The sequence below is a fragment of the Mirounga leonina genome, unplaced genomic scaffold (genome assembly GCF_011800145.1).
Source record: "Mirounga leonina isolate KUSES-001 unplaced genomic scaffold, KU_Mleo_1.0 Mir_204, whole genome shotgun sequence".
NCBI lineage: Eukaryota > Metazoa > Chordata > Mammalia > Carnivora > Phocidae > Mirounga > Mirounga leonina.
Window position 1 is genome coordinate 24,215,501 of NW_023270513.1, and position 5,013 is coordinate 24,220,513.

Consider the following 5,013-nt stretch of genomic DNA (forward strand, 5'->3'; position numbering starts at 1 on the left):
AATATTAAAAAGAAAATTACTTTTTCTTCTGTACTTATAGCAATTCCTAAGGATTCATAGTACCAGAAGAGTGTGTCCCATTTGCTAAACTTAAGTACATGTCCATCCCTTGAGTACACAAGGACAATGAGACAAAGAAGAAAAGAACTAACATTTATTGAGCAGTTACTACAAACAAGGCTCTGTTTTAAGCTCTTTAACCTAACCTCTCATTTGATCTTCTAAACAACCTCATGAAGATTTATTTTTATGTTGTAAAGGAGGTTAAGTAATGTTTCTATGATCACAAAGTTTATTAAGTAGTGGAGCTGATATTTGAATGTACTCTGGTATCTGAGTCTTTGATGTTCCTTGAGTATTTATAGTAATTTGTAGTAGAAATCTGGGTATCACTTGTTGGAAATTACTTGGTGTAAATTATCATCTCACAAAACCCACAAAATTTAAGAGAGAAAACTATGCTCCACCCACCCCCAATGTATTCTGATTCTGAGAAAATGAGAAAATAGTGAAAATAAAGTTCAAATGATTAATGTCCAAAAAAGACCCGGTAACTCCACTTAGGAATCTATATTAGTAGATCAAAGTCTAAAATGACTAGTAATGACTTTCACCCTGCATAATCTCCTCCTGTTGATTGTTGAACCTGTTGATTTGATTGGACATCACTCCCATATTTTACATATACAATAAAAGAGATATTCCAGGTGTGATTAAATTTATTATTGAGTTGCTTTTGAGTTAGTCAAATGGATATATTTTGGGGGAGCCTGAGCTAATCACATGAGCCCTTTACTTCTGAGTCAGAGACAGAAGTCAGAGAATCAAACCATGGGAAAACATCAATATTTTGACTTTGAAGATGGTGGGAGCCATGGGGCAAGTAATGTGAATGACTTCTAGGAGACAAGAGAAGCTTCTTGCTGCAGCAAGAAAACAGGAATCTTGATTCTACAACCCCAAGAAACTGGATTATCCCAACAACATAAATGAGCTCAGAAATTAATATATCCATAGCCAAGCTTCCAGACAAGAACACAACCAAAACATTGACTTCAGTTTTGGAATACCTTTTGCAGAAAATCAACAACATCGTGCTGGACTTCTTACCTACAAATCTGTGAACTAATAAGTAGGCTTTTTTTTTAAGGTGTTATATTTGTGATAATTTGTAATGAAGCAATCAAAATATAATACATTTTATTAAAGAAATAAAAGTACCAGTACTATGGACATATGTTCAATTATATTTATTGTGCTAGAAAAACCTGAAATTAACCTGTGTGCCTCAATAAGGAAATCACTGGGAATGTTGTGATATATCATATGCTTTATAAAGTTTGTCAATATTAAAATAACTAGCATAATATGTGTTAAATTGGAAACATATTTGTTGTATATTGAGTGAGGAAACTATCACACAACTCTGTGTAATTGTGTATGATTCTATTTTATTTTAAGAACTATATATGTCTATTAAGATAGACTATTAAGATAGTTTATTAAGATATCTATTAAGATAGACATATAAATACATAGAAATATAGATTAAGATAGACATATAAATATATAGAAACACATATATATAAAAACATAGAACAATAGCTACTAAATGTATATGTAGGTTGCCTCAGAAGGATAGGATCACATTACTATTATCATGAGGGAATAGAAACAGACTATTACATATTTTATACACCTCTGCATTGCTTGATGTGTTACAATGTGTATTACCCTTGCCATAAAAGCTAATTAAATTTTTACAAATATAACACATTTGAGAAAATGAACTACATCAATAACTCAAGAGCCTAGAAACTTTAAAATAGAAGAATTAATAAAGTAGAAATTAATAGAAAATAAAATTAATACAAGCAAATATTAAAATTGATACATTTCAGATTTGTGAAGTAGAAAACTAAAACCTTGAGTAAACCCATCCCTATACATATTCTATAGTAATAACTTGGGTTTTATCCATCCTGATTTTGATTGCATACACACACACACACACACATTCATACACAGAAGCTATTTTGGGAAGTGTTTTGAAATGTTCAATTTTTTGGAACATGTAGCTAATTTTTAGTGTTCTTACATTATAGGCAGATCATGTATCCTTTACAATTTCTGTTGTTTGTAATTTATTTTTTTCAGCTTTTGTGTTTGTGTGTTTTGCCTAAAATCATAGCTCATTCATTATAAACATGTACCCCTTTTGCCACTGTTTATTATATTTTGCCTCAAATACAATTATGTTTAAAAAACATTGTGACCTGTGAGTTATTTTATTTGTGTTTTCCTATATAGCATGGGTCATTCTTTGAATCTTAGTTTTCTAAGGCAGTTTTTTGTAGTTGCATACCTTATAAAGATCTGTAATTGAAATTTATGTTTTATTAAATTTGGAGTTCTGTCTTTGAATGGGCCAGTTCAACCCCTTTATATTTTTTTCACAATTTCTATGTTAGAACTTTACTTTTGTGATCTTATTTTATACATTTTGATTTTATCTTTCCCTGAGATTACCTTGGTTTCCTATTTTTTGATGTATGAACTATGGTTTCTTCATTGTTTTTCAAACATCTCTTGTGAATTGGCAGTATAGACCCTTATGAACACATTATATTCAAGTTATCTAGAATGAAAGGCTGTTCAATGATATAAAAATGGAGTATATTTGAAGGATGCCTGGGTGGCTCAGTTGGTTCGGTGTCTGCTTTTGGCTTGAGTCATGATCCCGGGGTCCTGGGATCAAGTCTCGCATTGGGCTCCTTGCTCAATGGGTAGTCTATTTCTCCCTTTGCCTGCCTCTCTCCCTGCTTGTGCTCTCTCTCTTTCCCTTTCTCTCTCTGATAAATAAATCAATCAATCTTTAAAAAATGGAGTATATGAGGGTTCTAGAGGGGAGGGGGTGGGGGGATGGGTTAGCCTGGTGATGGGTATTAAAGAGGGCACGTTCTGCATGGAGCACTTGGTGTTATACACAAACAATGAATCATGGAATACTACATCAAAAACTAATGATGTAATGTATGGTGATTAACATAACATAATAATAAAAAAATGGAGTATATTTGAATGCAATCACTTTATCCACTTCTTTCTTAAAATTCCTGTTTTTTTTTTTTGTTAATATAATTTAGAAATTTGGGCAATATAACTATCATTAAATTATTACATTTTTATTTTTTTAAATTTACAGTCAGGAGCTATTTTTGGCATTTGCTTTGTTTAGTCACAACTCTTAATATGATTTAATTGTCTGTTTAGTAGATTTCAACAATCACCACTATGACTTCTCCTTTCCTTAAATCTTCATTTTAACTTATATACAGGACAATTATAAAAGACCTTGGAGTAATTTTATTTCTCCAGATTCTTATACTTTTCAAAAATAGTTTTATTGAAATATAATTCACATATCATGCAGTACACCCACTTATGGTATTTTTTGAAATCTTGATTATATGAAATTATCCTAGTGCAGTTTTTTAAATTAAATTTTTTTGCATTGAAATTATTATAGATTTACATTTTGTTAAAAAATAATACAGAGAGATACTATGTACATTTTACTCAGTTTCACTTAATGGTAACCTCTTAGAAAATTAGGGTGTCTGGCTGGTTCAGTTGGAAGAGCATGCAACTCTTGAGATCCAGTCATGGGTTCAAGTCCCACATTGAGTGTAAAGATTAATAAAATAAATAAATAAATAAACTTTAAAAATGTCTTTTTTTTAAGATTTTATTTATTTATTTGACAGAGAGAGACACACAGGGAGAGAGGGAACACAAGCAGGAGGAGTGGGAGATGGAGAAGCAGGCTCCCCGCTGAACAGGGAGCCCGATGTGGGGGTCAATCCCAGGACCCCGGGATCATGACCTGAGCCGAAGGCAGACCCTTAATGACTGAGCCACCCAGGCACCCCAAATTTAAAAAATGCCTTATAAAATTATTATGGTACAATGGCACAACCAGGTTGTTGATATTGATAAATCCAACAATCTTATTCAGATCTCCCCACTTGTACTCTTTGTATGTCTTTGTGTGTGTGTGAAGGGATGTTTAGTGCAATATCATTGAATAATGTATATTTAAATAGGTGCATTTTCACCACAGTCAACTTCCAGAAGAGTTCCATCATCACAAGGATACCTCATGTTGCCTTTCTATAATCACAGGTATCTCCTTCTTTCACTCTTGCCCACCATTCTCTAATCCCTGATAACTGCTAATCTGTTCTCCATTTCTAAAACACTGTCTTCGCAAAAATGTTACACAAATTGAATTATACAGTATATAATCTTGTTGGATTGATTTTTTTTTTCACTCAGAATATCCCTGGAGATTCATCCAAGACATTGCATATATTGATAGCTTATTACTTTTTACTGCTGACCATTATTCCATGTATGTATATACCACATTTTGTTGTTATTGTTGTTGATTCATAGCTTTGCGCAGTGGCAGTATCGTAGCCAATGAGGTTTATCCGAGGCGTGATTATTGCTAATTGAAAACGTATTGTTGTTGATTCATTTAATATTTTTTCAAGTTTTTATTTAAATTCCAGTTAGTTAACATACAGTGTAAAATTAGTTTCAGGTATAGAATTTAGTGATTCATCATTTACATACAACAACCAGTGCTCATCACAACAAGTGCCCTCCTTAATACCCATCCCACAGCCCACCTCCCTTCCAGCAACCCTCAGTTTGTCCTGTATAGTTAAGTGTCTGTTTCCTGGTTAGTCTTTCTATTGTTTTCCCTATGTTCATCTGTTTTTTTTCTTAAATTCCTCATATGAGTGATATTATATGGTATTTGAGTTTGTTTCCCTGGCCGCCTTATTTCACTTAGCATAATACTCTGTAGCTCCAACCACATCGTTGTAAATGGCAAGATTTCATTCTTTTTGATGGCTGAGTAATATTCCAGTCTGTGTCTGTGTGTGTCTGCGTCTGTGTGTGTGTGTCTGCCTGTGTATATGACATCTTTTTCCATACACA

The 5,013-nt window shown here is 32.8% G+C and overlaps 1 pseudogene; it reads left to right on the forward strand.

The window, feature by feature from the left end:
* Positions 1-4,456: 4,456 nt before the first annotated feature.
* On the forward strand, positions 4,457-4,571 carry LOC118026098 (annotated as a pseudogene).
* The last annotated feature ends 442 nt before the right edge of the window (positions 4,572-5,013 follow it).